Genomic DNA, 23,168 nt, shown 5'->3' on the forward strand with positions numbered 1-23,168 from the left:
GAGGTGCATACCTGTTGCTCAGTTCTGGCGGGGGAGGGGCCTTGGTGCGGCGGGCCTTAGGGCCCTTGACCACCTTGGTCCATGCCCCTGGCTGGACACAGCAGGAGGTCCCAAAGTCCTCCTCTGGCCTGGAGGGAGACTGTAATCTACCCTCTGCCTCCCGGGGGAGAAGGGCCTGGCAGTAGGAGTCTATCTCCTGCTCGCAGTCCCTGATGGCACGCAGTCTGTGGACTGTGGCCTGGAGCTCCTCCAGCTGGTGTGCCAGAGACCCCAAAAGGGAGCAGACCCCGCAAGGGGAGGTCGCCATGCTCCCAGGCCCCAGAGCCTGAAAAAGGGACAGGCAGCCCCCGCAGCCGAGAGCCTAGGAGTTAAACATCTTTGAAACTCAATATGGCTATTTCTTATTAGTGTGTATTCATCAGGGAAGGAAGAGGAGTTAAAGACCGTATAGTGATCAATAGAATGAGTGTTTGACAGGAAGGTTATGTTCTCTAGAAGCTACATAATTTACAGACCTTTAATCCTTAGTAAATATTTATTTCATTGATTTTTTCCCCCCTTTTCCCTCCACCCCACATGAATCTCTTTATGTATTCTCATCAGAAACCTTATTTAACAGCTACTTTTACTGGGAAAGTAAAGTCATGACTGAAATGCATAATGACTGCAGCATTATTCCTAATTAAAGGCAATGTGGCATCTATTGTTGCATAATTAACATGCAGCATAAATGCACAGAATCTCTTATGGCCCCACATGACGTAAAAACTTTCTGAACTCATATTCTGCGGGTGTTAAGAAAACAAGCATGTGCCACATAAGTATGCATAAGGTGAAAATTGAACATACCTTGTATTTAACTTCAGCTATTAGAGTAAGTGTTCACTTCAGATGAAATATAGGCTTGATTATCCACACCATTGCTTTAATTTGTAATGAAATGTAGTGCTGAGTTAGGTGTGTATGTATATTGAACACAGACTATCTAAAACATTAAGATTTTAAAGTCAAGCCCTGAAAAGGTAGGACAAAAATGAAATTTGGGTTGACTTGATTTGACCTTCTTGGCCTTATGTTTTATTATTTAATCTTTAATTATATGATCATATATTATTTTTACCCCACTGAACCTCTTCCTCCTCCAGTGCACAGGAAAGATAGTGCTAACTAAAGACATTGATTAGATGCTCATTAAGTGAGCACTGTCCCTTCTAGCCACTGAACAAGGCTGTTAGATCACTACATGGTAGAAACTATATCTGAATGAATGCACCCTAGGAAGTACTAGAATTGAGTTGCTTGCACAGTTCTTTCAGGTTGTCCTCTGACTTCTGTGTGCTTGCTTGACTGTGTAGCCTTAATTCTTTAAAAGTATAATTTTCAGTTTGCTTTTTTCAAAACATAGGAGAAAAAAATCTGATATGACAACATATTCGCATCCATATTGGTTATTGGTGGGACAGGAACTTTTACATCCATCACAAATACCTCTGCCATTTGAGCTGAGTAATTTATAGCAATAGTAGGTTGTCAGCCTTTTTTTTTTTTTTTTTTTTGGATAAGTGAAGATGGGACAGGACATTTGTTGGTGAGGTCTGCAAATATTTGCTGACAGCTGAGTGATGGTCAGATTTAGTTTCATTCCAGGTTGTGTGCTTTAGTGGGCAGTCATCTCCCATTTTCTCCCATCCTAGAGTGTGACTTCTGCCACATCTCTTTGAACTTGATATTATCACAGCAGTCAGTTCCCTCTCTTGGGTCTTCATCACAGTCGTATTATACACACTGATGCTTCCCCACACTTCAGTTTTCTCTTTCAGTCCTACTCTCCTTGCTCAGCCTTGTGGGCTGGCTGGTTGAGTACCACTCTCCTCTGTTATGTCTAAGTCTCCCTCTTTTTTCCTGTATCTGTTGCATGACATTAATCCTTCTGGTACCTCATGAGAGGGGGGACAACTTTTATTTTTTGCTGGAGGCGGGAGAGCTAAGACAATGGGCATGTGGAAAGTCTCATGCATTTCAGGTGACTGCCCTCTTCCTGAGGTAGGTGGGGCAGGCCCTCAGGCCCCTACGTACTCAGCACTTCTTTCTCATGAGATCCATTTCTCCTCTCCTCCCCTTCCCCCAGCTACTCATCCAAACTCAGCGGTCCTGTCCACCAACTCAGTCTCACTTCAATGCTGTCACTGGCTCACAAGCCCAGGCTTTTTATTCCGATCCCCATCTGGCAAGACATCTTGTCCACTCTACCCTTTGTCCTGTTGGCATTCAGATTTGCCTGGGTGACAGCCAAAGTAATCCAGGCGAAATGGTTTGTGTTTTTGATCTGGCTTGGAGAGAAGCAGCCATTACAAAGCAAGACCCTCTGGCCACCCCAGCTTTGTCTTAGTCCATGCCCAGTCATTCTGTGGGGCCACTGAGACGGTCACTGGTGGAAGCTGTTTGGGGGGCCAAGCAGGCTCTGTGATGATGGCATCCTTAGCAATCTTAATGGTTGAATTCTGGCAAATCTCTCCAGTGCATATGCAAAGTACAGTTTTCAGAAGTTCTGCTGAGCTGATTGTGTGTATGTGTGTACATGTGTGTATATGTGTTTTTCAAGCAGAGCTTATTAGCTTGCATGGAGCTCTGCACTAATGCAGCTGGACTGCTACCTGTTTGGGAGCCAGCATACATAGAGCCATCACAGCATTTCTGTGTGCCACTGCCTTGCTCTGTATTAACATACCAATGAGTTGGTTAAAGTGAGCAAAACAACATGTTTCCTGCCTTGTTCTCAGAAACAGCTAAACAATTTCACCTGTCATTTCTCTCCTTTTGTCCCCCTGAAATAAATTCAGCCAGAGACAGGCATCCAGCATGGAGAACTTCAACTCAACTGGTTAAAGCTGTATTAAGTCATAATCAACACAAACTCTGTCTTAAAATGGGAAGTGTTAGACAACCTTGAGAACAGATGGTGGTAGTAGCCCTGTATAATAGCTCAGCACTTTTTCTTTTTGTCTTCTAATAGCACTTAAGAGTCCACAATCCTATTCTAAGGCCCCATGATTCTGGGTACTGTACAAACATAACTAAATGTCAGTTCTTAGTCTTGTTGCAGTAAAACTAAGCTCATATGTAGATAAATATTATAATAGGTATCTATTTGACATCTCTATTTGGAAAAGTGCTAGTGCCTTCCATCTGAAGGCTATCACAGTCTATGTTACAGTTAGTATATGAGCGGGAGACTCTTTTAGATTCAATTATGCTCTTTTACATGGTAGAGACCTACAAACAGTGGAGGAATTGGCCAAGGGAAGTGACAAATTAGTGTTAATTAGTGTTAAGCTGTTTGGGCTGAGTAGTATTCCTGAGTAGAAACACCAGGGCTAGGATACCGGATCTGCAGCCTGTAGACATTTAGGGTGCAGACAGAAGTGCAGCTCTCTGCTGTAACTGAGAAAGTTTTCAGAATGGGAGGGGGAGAAGGAGCAGAGGGAGCTCATTCTAGGGGTTTCCCAGCTGTTGCTGGAGGGTGGGCTGGGTGAACTGGAGTCCCTGCCTGCCTCCAGCAGGGGGGCTCCAGTACACCTGCCCCGCCCTCCAGCGGGGGGCTGCAAACCCCCCAGACTGAACTCTCTCCGCTCCCTTTCCCCCCTCCTATTCTGTAAACAGCAACAGGCTGAGAGGCAGCGCAGGCAGAAGTTACAGAAGACACTCTGTTTTGAAACACCTTCATCTGACCCCTCATGCAACAAGAGTTCAGATTTTCACCTGTTCAGCCATTTTCGAAGCTGTTTCAGCCATGCACTTGTATTTGGTCATGGCTATAGACTGCTTTCTATGGTCAAATGGGGCAAAAATGATCACTTCTGTATGCACCCTTAGGCTGCCTATAGACGTGCTTGTTCATGTTTTAATTAGAACGCTCCAGCATTGCCTCACCCTCACATGTATTAATCCCCTGTGCATTTCAAAATGGCCATGGGAGCGCTTTATCTAAACCTCATCAAATGAGCTTTAGATAAAGTGTCGTGTAGCCATTTTGAAATGTGTGGGGGCTTAATACAAGTGATGGGGAGCCATTTTAATTAAAGCAGCTGTCCAGGAACTGTTCTAATTAAAACACCCCTCACCCCGACCTCCAAGCACATGGATAGGCAGCTTTAATGGAGGAAGCCGGATGGAAGAGCTACAGATCTTTTAGAGCCTAGAACTTCTTTGAGTTAGATGTGGATTTCTGAGGAAGGCAAAACTCCCTGCTGTTTGTACCATATTCTGGGAGGCATACTTTTTTTAAAGTAAATAAGATGATACCAAATAATATAGCTGACTTGTATCATCAATTTCTCATCCTAACAGAAACAATCCTGGGAGGCCCTGAAAGCTGTCTAACTATGAGGGCCAAAGGGCCAACTGTATGATCCGTGCATACAACTGTATACCAAAATATATATACGTGAACATAAAATACATGCAAAGTAATTTCAGAAGTCACTGGTGATTTGGGAGAGGGGAGGATGTCATATTTTTTTGTTAAAAGTAGCTTCAATACTTCAAGGGGACTGAGTTAAAGGCAATGCTGCACATCTTCTAAGGTGTCGTATACGGGGCACATAAGATAAAATGAACCCCAAATCATTAGTTGCTCAGGCCATCTGTCTTTCTTTGATTAGGAGTTCAAAGCTGTATCTTAGACCTTAAAGCATTTTCTTGTGCCCTGTTGACTGCTGAATTTATGTAGAGATACTATTTATCAAACATTTCCCTGACAAAATAAGGGTTTTGATCAATACAATGAATGTCAGATCTGCAATGCTAAATTTGGGCAGATTGCTTTTGCACATATTTCTTTCTTCCATAACACAAATGTATTTTTTATGAGTCTTTTTTCTGTTAACTTTTTTCTGTTATTTATTGTTTTGCTTTCCCTCCTGACTCAGATTTTTTTGAGCGCTGCCTATAAAGATTATTCCATTGTTGATTTATTTATGGCCACAGTAAAGCCATCTTACTTATGGGAACTACACATCTGAGGAAGTCATTTACATTATAGAAATTAATGACTTCTACTGCAGGGGTCATCTTTGTAAATTACTTAAACTAGCCAATGGCCAAGAGTAGGTAAGTCTATATTCCCGGTCTTCATATAATATCCGTATTGTATCCCTGGATGGGAAAGATCCTCTGGGACAAGAAGGATACTCCTATGCCTATTAGTCTCCTAAATCCTAGGCTGGTAATGTGGGTATGAGTCCCTGTTCTGATACAGGCTATGTGACGCTGGACAAGTTATGTAGGACTACACCCAAAAAAGGTCTTAAGTGATTAAGGGTGAAGTTTCACGTTACACTTAGACCATACTAAGGGTACTTAAAACACAAGTGTCTGCATGTTGAAGCTTGTTAATTCATGGAAAATGACCTCTAAGTCTCTCAAAGTTTTATCAACACAAGCAAAGGTTAATTCTGGGCTGTGCTACCTACCTCTTGTTAAGGTAATTTCAATCTGCTCCATGAAGATAAAATTAGCATTTTACTCAGCATCTCAGGAGGCTGCTTGTTCCAGCCCCCCAAACTCACCATCCCTGAGCAAGGATAGAGCCCAGGTGTCCTGGTTCCTAGCCATGCCCCAACTTACACTCCTTCTAGTGGGAAGTTAGAGCTGTGCAGGCAAAAAACAGTATTAATGCTTAATGTGTGTGTATGTGCAGCACATTTCAACTTTAATAAATCTTAATATTCCACAAATTTAGTGTGGTCTAAGTGTAGCATATAAATTCATGCCTCAGGTGTAATATAGGAATGTGCACCTAAATTCTACCTAAGCAGGCCACAAAGATTTCACTTAACTGTTTAGACACCTAAGGCCATTCTAGAACCTGCATTTTCATTAGTAAAGTTTTTAGGTATCTGAAGTTCTGCTCGTGCATATCCAGAACTACTGCTGTCTTACTGAGCTGATGACTTGGTGCCCACTTCCTGCCCTAGCCCCGTTTTAGATTCCCAAGCTTTGCTAAAACTAAGCTCATTACCTCGCAATTACCCTGGGAGATGAGCTGTAGTCCCTTCAGACTGAGGAGGGTCTAGAACTTGGATCTTCCTTTCTGGAAGGTGGGTTAAAAAGGTCAGTAGAGATAAACAGGGCAGTTAACACATTGTAAGACATAGGAATAAACAGCTGTAGTTAAAAGCTAGTCTAGATAATGTGGAGACTAAAGCATAGTCTCTTTGCTGAGACTATGGTTAACACAATCCAATCTATGGCTGATTTATTGTTCTTCACTTTACTTGTTGTTTTTAAAAGTTTTTTTTTTCTTTAAGGACAGCTCTGAGGCCAGTGATGGAATGTCCAGGGATGTTTAAATGTTGCACCATGGGTTTTTGTGGTGTTCCTGGAATTGATATTAAATCAATGGAGTGAAATTTAAGACATCATTTCCCTATTGTCATTCACCAACCAACTGGACACAGTTGATGTCCCCAAGTTGCAATCCATGAAGAAGATGTTTCATCTGGGGGTGGTCCATTTTTTTTGTAGCCAGAAAAAACTGTAGTAGATCACTTATATCTCATTTTAGCCAGCTCTTTGAGAATTGAAAATAATAGGTCATTTAATTGAATTAAATACCTTTACCTAGTATCTTGCTTAGTTTGGGTTTTACATTGCCATCTTCTTCAGAAATACTTTGCAGTCAAGAGTGGTTGTCTTCCGTGGTTGTCTTATCTGTGTGTCCAAAGATGGCTGATGGCATATCCAGAACTGACAGACTCTGCTGCAGCTTGGATGTGTGTACAGGGTGGCGCTGGGTTCTTGATTTGGTCTACGATATGCTGTTTCTGCCGCTCCCGCTTTTCCATCTCCTGTTGTTATTTTGATGTTTCAAAGTACTGAAATCCCTGCAGCAGACTCTTCTTCCATTTGGGGCAGCCCTGGGCAATAGTATTGCATGAGTTGACATTGATGTTGCATTTTTTAAAGTTGGCCTTGAGTATCTTACTGAATTTGGGTTTTACGTTGTAAGCTTTCTGGGGCAGAGATATACTCATAGACTGCATCCACCATGAGCATGCACATGTGTATAGCAGCATCTCAGAGGAATTTGAAATGCCACAGAAGGCACACTGTACATGAAAAAATGTTCCTCACGCTGCATATTTGAAGTGTTGACCCTGAATTTGATACTGGAAAAAAGTGGTGTACAGCACACTCTCAGAGCATGTCTGGAAGACACTTGGGCAGCTGGCCAGAGCATCTTTATGGATGATGAATCCTGCTGCTGCTCCAGCACACTCACTGAGCATTTTGGAGAAAATAAAAGCAGGGTGTGAGCCGGTGGGGTGATTCTGGCTTCATCTCTCCACTATACTCTCCTGCCATGACTTGGATTAGAAGGAAAATGAAGGAGATCAGTGATCTTATAAGTGCTAGTAATTAACAAGCTTCATCCAGATGTAACTTGCTCAGAGTGCTAGTTTATTTTCTAAGGTAAGGGATAATAGTAACTGTTGTCTCACCAATTACTTCACTGGCAAAACCTCCCAGCAACGCCAAACAGTTCTCTTAAAAGGATGATGCCTGGAAACAATGTAATGCTTGGCATTCTGAGCAGTAATTATCTTGTTAACGAGGCATGATTCTCATGTCTCACAATGCAAGTCTTATACCGGGACCATCCCAGCAGCTTCCCTGCTTCCCGTGTTGCCACTCTCAACAGTGGTGTCCCTTAGGGGTTTGAGATTCACGTTGGTGTGGAGTCTTCTTGCTCATCTGTCATCTGCCACCCGTGGGCCACCCTCTTCCCACCAGGATACCTTGCAGTGTGGCTCTGTCTAGCCTCCGTTCTCCCTGCACTCACCAGAGCCATTGCAACCTCAAGGTAGGTAGCCTGCCTGAATGAATTCTCCGTCTCAAATCGCACAGTCTTGGCACCTCTTTCTGATTATTGGGTGGATTCCTTGGGTTCTTCACCATCTGAGTCTCACAATGGTCCTTGCTTCTCTTTTTGTGCCCAAAGGCAACAAGTAGATGCTCTGCTGTTGTATTTATGCAAGTTTTGGCAGGCTAATCACCCGATAGTGTAACGGGTGTGTAATTTCCTCCACCTGGCAGGGTGCATTGTCAGGTCAATCCTGCCCAACCTTGCCTTAGTAACAGGGCTCCTGCTTGAGCCCCTGTTACACAGAGTATGACTCATAGCAGCATATAGCAGGCCCTTGGGGCACTCATGGCCCATGGCAAGCAAACCCCTCAGCAGTGTGTGGCTCTAGCTGAGTCCTGAGAGCTGCACGTGTGTGGAGTTTGTTTGGGGGGAGATGTGGGAGTGTGTGTGAAGGAGGTGGGGGGAGGTTTGTGGGAGGTGATGGGGACCCCAACCACACAGCTTCCTCCCTCATGTTGCACAGCCGTCACCACTGGAGACAGCAGCAGCAGCAGCAGGTGGCATGCCCTTGGTGCACACATGGTCTATGGCAGGCAGAGCCTCAGTGGCTGCACATGGTGGAATGAAGCTGGCTTGGTTCACTGGCACATGCCTTCAGGCTGTACCAGGCCAGCTCCATGCCTCCATGTGGGGCTTCCAGCACTTCAGCAGGAGCTGCATGTGGAGGCCTGGAGCCTGCCCAGCCCGGTGGTGCACAAACCTGGAGCTATGGGGAGTCTTAAACCATTGGACTGGGCTGGCTCCATTATTGGCCAGCAGGGGCTCCTGGTCCCGGGAGCCAATTGTGGAGTGTGATGGGTCAGGGGGAAGGGGTGGAGGTGACAATGGAGCTGGGTAATGGGCAGGGGGGATTGAGGTGGAAGTAGGTTCAATGTGTATATATGATGGTCTGGGGATGGCAGCAGGGGTGTGTGTGTGTGTGGGTGTGTGTAAGAGAGAGAGAAGTTTGGGAAGAAGTGCTATGGGCAGAATCAGCCACCAGAGCTGGGCTTGAAGCACCCCTGTCCTCCTAGAGCAGTCTGTGCAGAGGGATGCAGGGCTGCAAAGAAGGAAATTTTCCAGCCCAGTCCCTGAGCCCCTGTCAAGGGCTTCTTAGGAAAGGCATGGGGATCACTGGGGCCCAGGCACAGGTGCAGGGAGCAGAAAAGCAAGGGTTGGCACTGCTCAGAGCTACAAACTGCGAGTGGTACAGCTGCACCTGGACCCATGTCCTGATGCAGGGAGGGATCTGATGACTTGATGGAGTAAGTGGGGAGCAGGCAGGGGATGCAGATCAGGAGTGAGGGGCACTGGCAGGGCTGTGGGGGTTGTGGGTTGGGAGTGAGGGGCAAGGGCATAGGCAGGATCAGGACACCAGCATATCCATAACCAGCAGCTGGGGCTGCTCAGCACCACAAAGCAGCTTTGGGGACAGCCATAGCTGGACCCACACCCTGGTGAGTGAAGGGGGCAGGGGGAGCTCTAATTTTTCCATGATTAAAAAACCAAAAGCATACACCAAAATATATAGATATTTAGAATGTATTTTATTATAATGATTGAGGCTGTGGTAGGGTTACAAGCTGCATTAAAATTGTAACTATATCAATAAAGCATTGAGCTCAACTGATACCTATATATAGTGACATTTCATTTTAGAAGCAGGAAAAATGCAGATTTGGGGGGTTTTAATCAGAGAATTTGGGATTTTTTATTGGACAATTTGGGATTTTTAAACAGAGAAAACCAGGATTCCTTCTGGTGAGGCAAGTGGGGGGACGTGTGCAGAAGAGCCTGCCCAGGGCCAGTACCAGGCACCCAGATGAAGGGCAGATGAGGTACCTGACCTCTTGGCCATTTGGGGCCAGGAGGACATGCTCCAACAGTTCAAATCAGGTCACTGCAATGAGCACATCTTCTGGGCGATAGTTGCCCAGATGACAGACTGGGGGCACTGGAAGACATGACAGCAGTACCACATGAAGGACAATTCTGCAGCTGTGGTCTGTTGGCAGCTGGCCCAGAGGTGCAGGTGGCTCTGCTGCTGTGCCCATACCACAGCCCAGGTGACCATCTGGTCCCTGTCCAAGTCTGGCGGGCACTGGTCAGTCCTCAGAAGCTTCTGTCTGTTTGTCCATCGGATTACCATGGGCAAGGCCAACCTGGCTAACTAGTAACCCTTCTCTTACGGGGGCTAATGGATGAATGGAACAACTAAATTCTTGGGACAACTAATGAAAAATAAGGATAGGAGTGTTGTGTGGGTCAAAGGGTCAAAACATGAAAATAAGTGTGCCTGAGGGGGACACCAAGCAGAGCCCCCTGGGCTGCACCCACTGGTCCTCAAAGACATCCAAAGACCTTGGTCCCTGATGGTGGGGAAGGGGTCTTGGGAACCCCTCTGGGAGGGTCCTGGCCAAAGGAGACCCCCTGGCCCTGCTGGAGTCTGGCCTGACCCCGCAGCAGAGGTCTCAGGCTTCTCTACCCCTGGAAGAGATCGTTTGGACTCTGCCTCTGGAGTGGGAGCTGCAGGAGCATGCATTCCCTTGGGGGCTTGCATCCCCTTGGGATCTGCCCCCAATAGTTGGGGCTGCAGAAAGTTATGTGGGTGCATCTTCCCCCCCGCCCTTGAAGGTTCCTGCCCTGCCATTTCTTCACATAGGGGAAAGGAAAATCAATAAAGAAAATCAAAATATACAGTGGGGCTGGTGAATCCTTTAGGGGCAGGCTGAGGCTGTGGGAGAAGGGGTGAGGGAGGAAGGAAGGGGCTTAAGCTCACTGAGCTACAGCCCCACAGCAAACCGGGTGGGCTGTGCTTGGGGAAGGTAGGGAAGGGGACACACACACACATACACAAGGGCTAGGGTGACTTGAACCAGCTTACTCAGCCACACAACAAACCCAAGGGCAGAGGGAGTGTACCACGACTTACCACACAAGGGCAAAACACACAGGGGCGCTGCTGAGGCAGATGCAAAAGATGGCTGGAGAAGTGGAGGGGCTTTGTTTGTGGAAGCTCAGTCCAGAAGCCCCTCAGGCCTCCAGCCAGGCACTCAGCAACAGGGCAGTAGGCAGGAACACAAACACAGAGAAGATACGATGAGGCAGCTGTGGGGTAGTGCAAAAGTAACAGTCAATTAAGGAAGTAATCCAGTGCAGGTGCAGTGTAGGGTGTTGCAAAGTGGTGCAGCAGGGTATCTCCCTCTCTCCTGAGAGAGGGCAGCAACAGCAGCAGCGATGGTAGTAGCCATCCAGTTCAGCCACTCAGGGTGTGCTTCAGGTGAAAGTGGAGGTGAAGGTAGGGGGGTGGCCTGCCAAGGCAGCTGGGGCAGGCAAGGCACTTCTATGCTCTGGTAGTGGTGGGGGGGGAGGGGCTCACAGGCAGTGTAGGCTCCCTCCCCAAGCTGTCCCCTGAGTGCAGCTTGGCAGCGGGCTGGGCAGCAGGGCGGAATGGGAGTGCAGAAGCTGGGGTGCATTGCTGGGGTGTGGTGTAGTGTAGTGCTCCCCCCTCCCCCCCTCCAAGGCACCAGCAGCAGCAGGAACCCAAGGCAGGAAGGGGTGCAGCCAACCTACCCCCAAAAGCTCTGAGAACAAGCCAGCAGCTAGCAGTATCCAGAGGCAGGAAGGGGTCTGGCCATCTTCTCCCCAGAAGCTACCATGATATAGTAGTTTCCTCAGATTCTGTGTGCCAGATTCTCATTGCCAACTATATAGGCAGCCTTTTGAAACTCTTTGGAAAACAGAAATTACCATACTGAATTTGACCTTTTGGTCTGTTACAGTATCCTGCCTCTGAGAACAGATGTTTTAGAGTAAGAAACCCTGTGGTGTGTGTATATAAGAAATTTTGCTCCTTATGCCATCCTAAATGAGATTGGGGTAAATGTGTGGTTTTATATCCTTTAATCACCTTTTTGTTACTGTAACCAATTATAATGCTGGATCATTTTGTTATCCATATAATAACCAATTAATGTTTTAATCTTGGCTTCAACTTCTGGTGACAGTGGTCATGTCTGTACAAGACACTGATTGTACAGTTTTTACTGCGCAGTCATTTAGAAGTCGCATAACCAAGTACTTAGTGACTGTGTGGTAGCTAGCATTACTGCACAGTAGCATCTTGGCATGGTTGCCTAGTGATGCTTATTGCACAGTAGCTCATTACTGCTGTGCAGTAGCTCATTAGTACTATGCAGTAGGCTTGTGTGAAGCAGCAAGTATTTGCTTTGGATTCAGATTCGACTGATTCGGAGGGACAGTGATTCTATCTGGAGATTTGAATCACTGTCCCGATTCAGTTCAGCCAAATCGGATCTGAAGATTTGGTGCCACTTTGCAGATTCGGCCATAGACTTAACAGGCAGCTGGATACAGCTGCCTCCAGATGGTAAATCTATTGTGGTGGGCAGAGCAGGGAGGGAAGGAGTGTGTGTGGAGGGCAGATCAACAGCCACACAGCAAGCGGGGGAGGTATTGGGACTGGGGTGGGACAAGCTGCCCAGCTGGGGCAGTGGGGCGTGGGAGGAGGGAAGGAGGGGCGGGGGTGGGTGCGGGATGTGGGCACAGCAGTGCTGGGAATGGGGGCTATGCCCTGCTGCTGTTTGCCCAGTCGTGGCAATGGGCACGATGTAGGTGCAGGTCACTTCAGGTGGAAGGGAGCAAGAGGCAGTAGGGCATAGCCCCCGCTCCCAGCACTGCTGCACCTACATCCTGCATCCCTCCTGCCACAGCTAGGCAAGTGGCAGCAGGTCATAGCCTGCCACTCCCAGCACTGCCACGCTTGTATCCCGCACCCCTCTGCCCCGGCTGGGCAAGCAGCAGCAGCACCTGCCTCCCATGACCTCCCGCCCCAGCTGGGCAAGCAGTGGGCTATGCTCTACTGCCGCTTGCCCAGCTGGGGCAGGGGACACAATGTGGGCATGGCTTGCTCCAGGCAGAAGGGAGCAAGCGGAAGCAGGGCAGAGCTCCCGCTCCCAGTGTTGCTGCACCCGCATCCCACGCTCCCCCCAACTGTCTCCCAGAGTTCTGTGCCCCCCAGCCCTGGCTGGGCAGCTTGTCCCAGCCCCAGCCCCAATCCCTCCCTCACAGTGGGGGTGTTGATTTGTCCCCCCCCCCCCCAAATGTCACTTCCTTCCTGCCTCTGCCCACCAGAACAGACTTACCAGTCGGCAGCAGCTGTGTCCAGCATGATGAGGACTGCTGCCTGTTTAGTCTATGACCAAATCTCTGAAGCAGCACCAAAACTTTTCCCAGTTGATTCAGAGGCTTCTGATTTGATTTGGACCTTTTAATTGGTCTCCTAATTCAATTTGAATTTAGAAATATGGCTGCTGAATCAGGCCAAATTTCCTCCGAATTGAATCAGCTACCAAAGCTTCTCATAGCACTGCCGTGCAGTAATGTTGGATCATAGTTAGAGCCTGGTAAGGTTACTACATGGTAGTAATGAGCTATTGCACTGTAAGTGTCTTGTGTAGATGCAGCCAGTGAGTCCCATCATTTCATTGTGTTGTGTGGAATGTATTTCCTTTTATCAGTACTATTGCCATTTTTTCATTTCATTGCTCCTCTTTTTCCTGTGTTATAGCTCTTACAAGCTAGGGTTATAGGTACATTACATCAGGCCTGAGCAAGAGAAGAAAAAGATTTCAAAGGCGATCCATTTGCCTTTCCGTTCATAGACATCTCTGCCAGAGGGTGCAATTTATTTCCAAATTTGTTGAACAAAGTAATTCCAAAATATGAATATTCCATGACTTTTCAGCCGGTATGAAAGTTATGATATTTGAAACCAGCAAAGCACTATTAAGGCATGAAGTGATAGAGAGCTATGGTGCGGTCATTTAAAAAATGCTGCAAGATCATTTAATTTAGTTCTAGCATAGCCTAATCACATTGCTATTGTATATTGTATTCATTTAATCATTTTGTTCATTTTTCTTGATCATATCGCTGTAGTGTAGCTGATTTGGCACATATTGGCAAGGGTTATTAATTTACTAAATGTATTACAGTGGAATAGCTTAGAAAATCAATGGAGATATTGTATTAGCATATTACTACATACTGACTCATGTCATGGCTTAGAATAATGCTCCATATCTTTGTGTGCATTAGATTGTTTTGAAGCTAACAATTACCATAATGACAAGACTCCCAAAGGAAGGAGGGAATGCTAATTGATGTGACAAATGAAACAACTACCAGCAGACCACTTTCTGAATATGCACCCCATCCAGTCACCCTTTACACCAGCCTTGTTTCAAAGAGCCCTGACAGATGGAAGGAAGGATTAAGTATTGCTGATCCCAAGGGTAACACCATATTCAGTGTTTCCAGTTACATAACCTTCCCTGAAAAATGCTAGAGTGGCCTTCACAGCCAGGTAAAATCGATGGGACCTGAGGGCACTATAGCGCTTTACAGTATCCGACCCTTTTAAAGAGAGCTCTTACCTCATTTCCATGAGGAACAGAGATCCAAACATGCTTAGGTCACTGAATTCAGGAGGGATTGACTTAGATGAGGAATGAGTTGGGTCAACAATGAAAATCTCGCTTAAAACATTTTATGAGACTAACCCGGCTCCTAATGGAACCAATGGGTCCATATGTGAGCTGATCAGACTCTGTATCACTGAGAGTTGGGAGATGTTAATATTTCAATATTGTTTAACAAGTTGAACTCTATATACAGAGCCTTTCATCTAAGGTATGTCTTAAGGAGCATTCTTCTGCTCACAAGAAGGCATTAGACTCATTTTAGAGATACTTGAAATAATTTAAGTTCAACCAAAATGTCCAAGATCATACAGTGAATCACAGGCATGGTGGCAGACTCAGGAGCTGAATCCAGAATCTTCTCTACTAAACACTGAAACAAACTCCTTAGAGGACCACTCTCCTTTGCCCATTGAAAACACATGAGCAGTTCGTGCCCGGAGTTTCACATAATGCCAGATTTTCTGTTCCATGTCATTTAAAATGAATTCAAGTGTATTTTTGTCGTGCCAAATACCACTGACTTCTAGCATTTTACAATGCAAGGATATAATCAAATTGTACTGTACTTGGCATGAGTAATATATTCCAGAATATTGCTCATTACAGTAACTACTGCTTAGAGAAATGGCATATCAAAATGCATCCTGGCCTGTAATTTAGGTATTGTAATATATGCTTTGAACAATTCAAATAAAATCTGTATTAGCATAAGAATTATAAGTGAATTCCTAAGACTCAGTCCTTTGAAAGAGATGTTCTATCTTAATTGGTAGCATCACAAGTATACCTGCTCTCTCTTGTGCGTGACTGATTTTCATAAGATTCAGATAGGACTTAGACATATCCCTTGAAGGCATTTCAATGGCTCTATTAAAAAAAAAATGAAAATTTTTCTGTGAATTGATAATAAAAAAAAGTCATCAACTTGCATATATTTGTGTAGAATTTTCTCAGGATTTTTAAATATTTTTAAAATGCTGCTGAACTTCAGCCCAGCTTTCTATCCCAGTTTGCAGAGAGACAAGAGATGCACAGGATGATATTGTTAATGTTTTCAAATCCAGCTGCCTACAATTTGATGCCTACATCCACATTTAGGAATGTAAAGTGGCCTGATTTGAGATGTGAGATAAAAAGTGGCTGCTAATTTTTAAGTGGCTCAGTTTGATAATGAGACTCTGGGCACAATTCAAGAGGTTTGTGGGTTCTCAACACTGCTGGAAATGAGACCTTGTGTGGTTCAAGTTGGGCAATCAAAATAACTGACCATTTGGAAATTTTGGCTGGAGGATTTATTTAATTGCCTACATATGGATTTAGGGCAAAATTCTACTTTGAAGCTAAAAGCAATCCGGACTCATAGTAGAGATGATATCTTTTATTAGACCAACAAGATTTTTTCAAAAAAAGTCTTTAGTTGCAAGCTTTCGGGCACAAACACCCTTCATCAGGCATTGGAGAAAAGAGTGTAAAAGTTCTCCTGTGTAGAAATGAAAGTTCATATTTCATAGGATTTCACTTTCTTCCCAGAGGAGTTTTCTATCTATTGACTTTTCTGTGATATCCTATGAAATATGAACTTTCATTTCTACCCAGGAGAACTTTTGTAATCTTTTCTCCAACGCCTGATCAGAGGTGTTTGTGCCTGAAATCTTGCAATTAAAGATTTTTTTGGCAAAAATTTTATTAGTCTAATAAAATATATCATCCCTACTATGAGTCCTGATTGCTTTTTCCTCTAGACCAATATGGCTACAACCTGGATACTTGACACTTCATTGCTAAGACACATAAATGATGTGCATTTTTAACATCAGAATCAAACAGAAGCATTCTGCCTTGCTTTGTGAGATGTTTAAATTCCTTCTGTGCCTATGGTTTTTGCCCTATGCCACTAAGTTTGCATGCTCAGACTTGATTCAGCACTGAACCAGAGGTGCTTAACTCCAGTTTTGCTCCATTATGGTTTAAGTATACCATGGGCATGCAGAAATTGTGCAGAAATCCTTGAAATTGCAGATGGCCATAGAACACAATAGGAGACCAGTGGATACTAATCTGAAGAGGGGGAAGAAGAGGAGCATCCTCTTTCTAGTGTTTGGAGAGAAGCAGTTGTCCACCACATCATCTATCTGTTCAGCACTGCTAAAACATAGTCAGGGAGAAAGGGAATTGAATTTCTCACAATTCCCTTTCTCCCTGACTGTGTTTTAGCAGCGGAGGAAGAATCCAGCAGAGACTAACATTCCCAATTGAAATGAATGGAAAGCCACACAATTCTTGCATAACTGAGGATCCTTCTTGGGAGACTTCTAAGTGCTTCCTAATGAAATGTTTTGGAAGCAGAATGTACTTCTTGGGGCACAAGACCAGTGGCTAGGAGTATAGGGTTATGAATAGACATCACATTTGTTTCCAGACCAGCTGTGCCTATCTGTCCTGGAACAGAGAAGTCATAGGATTGGTATGTACCCACTTTGCCCATCCGGTCAGGATTCAGTGAGTGGCTGAACATGCAGCCTGTTTTCTGCCATTGATCCAATGATGCAAATCCAAGATCTCTGTTCAAATGCACTTAGCAGTGTCCTGGGATAAGCTGTTTCATAGATTTCATAGATTTTTAGGGTCGGAAGGGACCTTGATAGATCATCAAGTCCGACCCCCCTACTGGATTTTATCCCACAAATCTTTTAGGGGTTTGCCCTGGGGCAATGGAAACAGACGTCTGACTGATTATAATTTGTCCCAGAAGAAAATGGAATCTCCTTACAGAAATGTGACATTTGTTTATAGCCTAGGAGAAAGAGATGTCAATACAGGCAGACCTATGTTGAATGCCGCCCTGATGCTGGAGGTAGACAAAGTACAATTTAGCTCTTGGGGCACTCGCTTTTATGTCCTTAAATTGGCATAAGTTATGTGTCCATTGTCATGCAGGAAATGGAATGGAGATTTTGCTCTTTAGTTTGAACTCTGCATGTATTCAGGGCTTTTCACTGAAGAGATCTCTAAGCATGTTTGCAATGAACCTCGCTTCATTTTAGAGAATATAAATTTAGATGGGATTCCTATGGATTAAAATAGCTCAAAAAGGCATTATTTTTATTCGCCAAATGGGTTCCATTTTATTGAAAAATGGGAAATATTTATTTTGGAAATCTTTTTTGATCTGCTTACATTCGTAGATTCCAAAAAGGACTGTTTTAAACAACTAGTCTGATATTCTATATAACAGAGACCAAGGTATCCCTTGCCATTTTCTGCATAAAGTTTGTAGTCTCTACTTGAGCAACAGTATATCTTTGAGAAAAAACATCCAGGATTTCTTTAAAGACTTTAAGAGATGTAGGATCCTGAGTGAAAATGCTTTAGATGTTAATCAACCTAAATAGTAAAATGTTTGTGCCTTGCTTGAACTTTATCTAGCTTTGACTTTCATTCGCTGGTTTCCATTCTCCCTTTTTTTTTGCTAAAAACCAATTTACACTTGCAACTATTTTTTCCATGCAGATACTTGCAAACCTCGACAACTTTCTGCTTCTTTTGGATAGAACTCCTTTAATTTCTCCTATGAGACATAACTTCTGAATTGTTCTTGCAGCTCTTACCTGAATCCCTTCTGGTTGGCAACAGCCTTTTATATTTAGGTCCTCTAAGCCTTTCTCTAACCACCTTTATCAGTCTGTCTTTTGAGAGAAAAGACTTTTCTGAGGGTTTTCTCTTTTCTTTTACCCATTCCCATGCAAGTTTCTCCAAAGATCTTATTGTTTATGGTAGTCTCTTAGAAGATTGTTTACTTCTACCAATAACTAAATCCACCTTGAGTTCCTAACTTAAATAGAAACTCTTGGGTGACTATCCTGCATCCATTTGACTCTAAAAATTGGAGATTGTAGATTAAATTGCTATACTAACTGTATGTATTGTCTACTTCAATTTAAACGTGTCAGCTTGGTATGTTTTCAAAGGGTACTAGATGTATAGTTTGTTTGTTTGTTTGTTTTTTTTAAAGGAAGGTACTCTAATATTATGGTTGTGGGCACAGTATAAATACCTATACCGGGGTGGCCGACCTGTGGCTCTGTAGCCACATGCGGCTCTTCAGAAGTTAATATGCATCTCCTTGAATCTTTACATAAGCACTGTGTGCTTGTGCAAAGATTCAAGGAGATGCATATGCTTGTGACCAATATTTTATCTCACTAAGTCCAGAAAAACATCCTTCATGTTAAGACATTAAAAAATAGATGCTCCACCACTACTTTTCTTGGTAGTTTGTCCCCATAATTAATCAGTCACTTTCCTAACCTGGAAATAAAGTATTAATATTTCAATTTGCCTGGCATCAACTTCAAGCCACTTATTGCTTTTAGGCCTTTTATGCCTTTTTATGCTTGATTAAAGAACTTTTTAGTATCTGGTATTTTTTCCTCCTTTGACAGTACGTGTGCACTGTTGACAAGTCACCTCTTGATTTTTTTTCATAAGATGAATATAGGCCAATAATGCTGTTATAACATTTCATTGCAACATGGAAAATCTGAAGTAAATGCATTCATCTAAATAAGCAGACAAAATTTGAGAGCTGCATAAGACACTCTGATAAAATTAATGTAAGTTATATTAATATAACAGCTGACAGATATGCCAAACTATATCTGGAATACGCTTGATGGGCCTGATTTTAGCATCACTAAAATTAATAAGAGTTTCAGGCTAGTTACAAGAAAGAACTTAAATTCCTTGTGCCTGCATGAAATACAGAACCCTGTAGTAGGTACCTAATCTTTAAATATAGTGCATGGAAAGAGTTAGGAACCTCAAAATGGGATCCGAAAATAGCCAGCATGCATAGCAAGAAGTTATCTAGAGACTCTAGACCTAGCCAATGGGGAGACACTAAAGACCAGTGCATGTCTGTGGCAGCGCACCTTCAGGTGCTTGCCACTTGAAGCGGTGAAGCAGGCAGCCAGCAGGTGCCTGATTACAGTAGCCATTTTAAGACCCAACTTATATAGGGGGAGGCAGCAGTTTGCTGCCGGGGCCATGAGAGAACATCAGCTGGTTGAGCTACAGCTTAGGAACATCCTGGAGGTAAGGGCAGGAGCTATGAGGATGGCATGGAGGCTCCTGGTCCTGGTCATGACCCTGCCAGGGTAGGGAGGCCTGGTGGGACTGCCTGTGGCAGCCTCAACTAAATGCCAGGACCACCAACCTCCCTGGTGAAGGCAAGTAGGGGGCACCTTAACCCTGGCCCCCACCATTAGGTGGGTAATTGTGAGAGCTGTGGGAGCAGTGGGGCCAGGTATGCTCATTTTTATGTGCCTGAGCTCAGCAGGGATGTGAGATCCTGGAGGCCACAGAGGGAGTAGTTGGTGAACATGGTGTGAGGCCCCACACAGAGTAGGGCTGAACTGGGAGTAGGCCTGAGGGACAGTCCCAGGGGCCCCTGAGTAGGGCCGAACTGGAAGTAAGCCTGAAGGCCAGTTCAAGGGCAAGCTTTCTGAGTAAGCTACTTGTAGGTATGATGAGGAGACCCCAGGGTGAGGCGTGGTATAGAGGTGCCCAGTGAGGAGCTTGGGATAAATGCAGCCCAGTGTTGGTCTAAGGCTACACAAGTAGAGTAGGGGAACTTGTGGGAACCAAAGTTACTGCATGGAGGTACCAGGGAGACAGTAGCTAAGCCCAAAAACCCACAAGGGGTTGCTCAAGAGGAGATAGGGCAGTGTAGTGTGGTCCAAGATGGGTAGTATGCAAGAGGCCCATGTGAGAGGTGGCGCAGAGTGAGGGTGAGAGTGAATGGAGCCCAATTATGGACTGAGTTTGCCCTGGCCTCAGGCCAGGGAAAGTAATCATAATCTGGATGCCATCTGTGAGGCATGGCCCACAGTGTACTGGAGGTTCAGAGCTGCGGATAGCTGGCATCGGGGCGAGGAATGGGAAACCTCCAACTTAGTAAATCAAGTTAACAACCAAGTCGTGGCAGGAAAGATGGGGCAGACTGCCTTAGGCAGGTGGGCTGGCTGCTTTGGGATCTGGCCACTAAGGTATCCCCTGTCACAATGTCTGAAAGCCTTCTTCTCACTGAGGCTTAGGTAGGTCATTCAGGGTAGTGGAGAGGTACTCTGATCCAATGAGGATGACCAGAATTCTCTTCTGAAGTTAGGCCTTTATACTTTCTTTCAAAGAACTGCGTGATCAAATTTACTCATGATCAGTTACTGCACAGTAACACACATGTCAATATGATCCAGGAGCAAATTTGCATCCAGGTCAGCCTTGCCATTAGGAGGCCAGACTGAGGCTATCCCCAGGGCTCCAGTCCAGGAGCCTCTCCTGCCCTAGGGCAGGCTGCCTCTAGCTAGGCCTGCCAGCACCCAGGGCCAGCTGCAGGCAGCCTCTGGCTGCCAGGGCCATCTCCACTGCCTGCAGCCCACCTGCAGCTGGCTGCCCAGAGTTTGCATGTGCTATGGGGCATTGCTTCTATCACGTGGCTGCCAGTCCTTCGCTGGGACCCTGCACTGAGTGCTGCAGGTAGCTGCCCAGGTTCAGCAGCACAGGGACAGGTGTGCAGAGGACCAGAGAGCTGGTGTGGGACCCATGATGGCCTCATCATTGCCAATGCCCATGGCCACACCCAAATTTGCCAGCTAGGGCCCCAACTGGTCACAGGAGGAGACTGGTGACCTCATAGCACTGTGGGGGAAGGTGGAAGGGGTAGTACTTGTTCAAGTGGGGCAGGTGGTCCAATGCCCACATCTATGAGTGGCTGTCAAGCTGGATGCAGGAGTGTGGGCACAACTGGTTGGTGTGACAGTGCTACATAAAGGTCAAGCCTTCTGGGCACAATGGATTGCCATCACTCACCACAATCATTGGTCAGGGAGTGTCCATAAGTCCATGCCCTTTATGCAGCAGCTGACGGACATCCTCACATTCCAGGACCCAGGCTACAGCCATGCTGTCTATAACAGCATGGATAGCTTGCCTGAGCTCCTGCCCCAGCCTGGCATCTCTGGTGATATGTCACTGGGGGAAGGCCACTCAGGCATCCAGCAGCCCATCCAGCCAAGCTCCCTCACTGCACCTTCTGACAGCAGCTTGGGGAGCCCAAACCAGTGCCTGTGGGGCCAGCTTTGCAGCCCCACCCCTGACCATGAGTCAGGTTCAGGTTCCCATGCCAGGTGCACAGGGGCACCCTGTGGGACACCGCAGCTATCAGCAGCAGCAGTGTATAGTGAGTTGGGCACCCCTCAGTCCATGCAAACAGCTCCTGGTGCCCCACCTGGAGCATGCAAAACAGGGGCACACTTGGGGTGCAGCAGCAGTGGCAGGGGGCTGGCCCCAGGGCACATCCCCAGAGAAGACCCCTACGGGGGGGTGGGGGCATGGGCAGCTCCTCCTCCCAGTCATCCAGGAGCCCTATGTCCCTTGAGCTCAGCCACTTTGGGCTGGGTGGCAGTGCAGATGTAGTTGGCCTATAAGAGAAGTAGGGGTGGGCCTTGGGGTCTGGAGCTGCAGCAGCAGGTGCTGCCAGGAACCTGGCCTATCCCACCTTAGGAACAAACCAGGGGAGGCAGGCTGCATGCAGCTAGCACCCAGCAGCCCACCAGCCCTTAGGGAGTGAGTGGGGACAGAGGGCTCAGCTCCTGGGTCTGGGCCTGGGCCTGGGCCTGGGCCTGTCTGACTTAACATGGTTTCTGGGCACCTGTGTATGCCCATTCCCTGATCTGAGGCTGGGAACCACACAGCCCCTGGTACACAGCTTCTTATCTCTTAAATTTTGCAAACTCTCACAAACAGCTTCTTTCTCATGGCTCAACAGGGCCTGTGGCTGCATGTGGGTAGGAGCTGCATGTGATTGGCAGCTAGGATGTGGCATCAGGGCTGCTGACACTCACAGCTGGGGCCCTGCAGATGCACCAGCTCTACTAGAGGAGGACCCTGGACAAGATCCTTCTTCTGGATCATGGCATTGGTGGACCAGCTGGCAGATATTCGGGCTTGGCACACAGAGGACGTGGCCTGCTTGGACAGGTGATGGGTGGAGGACATCGCCTATGAGGATGCAGAGGACCAGCAAAAGAAGGTGTGGCACCAGGCTGACATGGAGTTCCGGGCACAGCTTCTGGTCCTGGAGCATGAGCGGGTGGAGGTACTGTGGGAGCAGAAACACCATCCTGGCCCAGGCAGTGCAGGCCATGGATAATGACCACCAGGTGCTGGACACCATTCTGGCCCTGGCACTCACCTTCTTGCTGCCCATTGGCCAGCCCCCAACCCTAGCCCTGCCTGCCTCCTGGCAGCCACCTGCTGCCCAGCAGCAGATTCCCACTGGGGTCTGGGAGGAGGTCCTGCACCACCTCCAGCAGCCAGGAGACCCTGCTCTAGACCCTGTCCTGGGTCTAGCATCACCTGTCCCCTCTGCCTAGGCTCAGCCTCACCATTCACTCTGGCTTCATGTAGATACAGAGCCAAAGCTGCCTGCAGTGGGGTCAGGTCTACATGCCAGCCCTACTGGGCCTGGACACTGCCTGCTGAAGGGGGAGCTGCCCATGCCAGGGGAGCACCAGCCACCATTGCCCCTGGGTGAGCCCTCTACCCACTGCACTCATCATGGCGTGCCCACCCACAGGGGAATGGCCAAAAGTTGGGGTGCTGTTCACCTGCCCCTGGACTCTGCCACCTAGGTGCTCCCATCCCACAGCCCCCAACCCTGGGAAAGCACACAAAAGACATTGTACAAAGTTTCCATG

This window comes from Alligator mississippiensis, chromosome 1 (genome assembly GCF_030867095.1).
Source record: "Alligator mississippiensis isolate rAllMis1 chromosome 1, rAllMis1, whole genome shotgun sequence".
Lineage (NCBI taxonomy): Eukaryota > Metazoa > Chordata > Crocodylia > Alligatoridae > Alligator > Alligator mississippiensis.